This window comes from Misgurnus anguillicaudatus, chromosome 5, assembly GCF_027580225.2.
Source record: "Misgurnus anguillicaudatus chromosome 5, ASM2758022v2, whole genome shotgun sequence".
NCBI classification, from domain to species: domain Eukaryota; kingdom Metazoa; phylum Chordata; class Actinopteri; order Cypriniformes; family Cobitidae; genus Misgurnus; species Misgurnus anguillicaudatus.
The window spans coordinates 17,172,382-17,174,004 of NC_073341.2; the positions used below are offsets into that span (position 1 = coordinate 17,172,382).

At 37.3% G+C, this 1,623-nt stretch overlaps 1 long non-coding RNA gene across 1 annotated transcript; it reads right to left on the minus strand.

Moving 5' to 3' along the window:
* Positions 1-331: 331 nt before the first annotated feature.
* LOC141363839 (uncharacterized) lies at positions 332-1,211 on the minus strand. Its single transcript, XR_012369425.1, has 2 exons — positions 1,137-1,211; positions 332-1,009 (listed from the first exon to the last, which is right to left on the minus strand). It is a non-coding gene; the product is annotated as an uncharacterized lncRNA (long non-coding RNA).
* Between the last annotated feature and the right edge of the window lie 412 nt (positions 1,212-1,623).

Sequence of the window (1,623 nt, forward strand, 5' to 3'; positions counted from 1 at the left end):
TGTAACTCAGACATGCAATGTCCGACCTGTCACAGACATCATACGTTTGACAAGGGTCCTGGCCTCAACACATCAATGTTACAACAATCAATTACAATCATAGCGCCACCTGCTGCATAAAGGAGTAGTGGCACTTCAAAGGTCCTTTGAATATCCACCTATATTTATCCACGGAAATTTCAATCCCCCTGGTTTATTGCTTTACTAAGGCCATAGAGTGGCGGTGCACATGAGTGCGAGGGCCCTTCCATCACTGCTTGCAGTTTTAATTTTTTTATTTGTTTTTTCTTATTTATAGCACTTTATAAGGTTTAAAAGTTTAAAAACAGAATTGCAAGACATCAGAACATACTTTTATTTTCACTTTTTCATTACATGAGGTGTCATACAATAATAAATATGTGCATTAAAATCACAATCAGAATAAATATATTAATTATTATGCAAATATAACAAATCACTACTCAAATAAGATATGGATGTTAAATAACAGCTTCAATATTAAATAAATTAACAATAAAATTTGGCAATTAAAATCATTTTAAATAGACAACAATTACATGAAATCAATAAAATCATGACATCAACATCAAAACATGCAAATGATAATAAATCCTGAATATTAACATATTATTGACATTACATTCAGATGTAAACACTTTAGCACAAACAGATCGATGACATAGAATACAAATGAATGGGATGTTTATAATGCATTATTAACTGTAAAAATAAAAGTCAATAGGATTGTGTCAATCTTTGTAGAATCTCACCAAAAAAGTCCATATTATTTTCTTTACGGGATCATCCAATACTCCAATACTCCATCCAATGTTCTTTGTTTTGTTGCAATGATGCTGAACATTTAGTCAGATAAGAGTAAGATAAGAGATGGTCTGCTATTGTCATGTTGATCTTGAGATGCAGGCTGTGATTAACACAGATCTCCATCACCTGGCTGTTGTCATCATCATACAAGGTTGAGCATCAGGCTGAACAAGATTTGGATCTGTTGGAGATGGGAGAAAGGATAAGACATGTAGACAAAACAAGTTAATATTAGACTGGAGTTTGCTTACATACTGTATGTAAAACATGATTTGACAGAATTTTTAATATGATTCTGCTCAAGATACCTGTTTTGTCAGTAAATAGGTGAATGCTTGGTGAAAGATTTATTTATAAATTGAATTCACTCAATTCACATAAACGTCTCGGTTACATATGTAACCCTCGTTCCCTGAAGGAAGGGAACGGAGACGTCACGTCGTGACTGACGAATTGGGAACCGCTTCGCGGGTGACCTATCTGCTTCGAGAAACCTTTAAAACGCCAATGAACTTGGCATGCAGATAATTGCATCTGCCGGCGCCGCCCCGCCGCACAGGTATTTAATGAGCGGCAGGTGCAGTTATCAAATCAGCTATTTTTTGCTGAGAAAGCTGGACAGAAGGAAAGGGTCCGGCCGATATCAGCAGTGGAACAGCAAACTGTGGCGACGGGACGTGACGTCTCCGTTCCCTTCCTTCAGGGAACGAGGGTTACATATGTAACCGAGACGTTCCCTTTCAGTCGGTCACTACGATGTCACGTCGTGACCGACGAATTGGGAATCCCTACCAA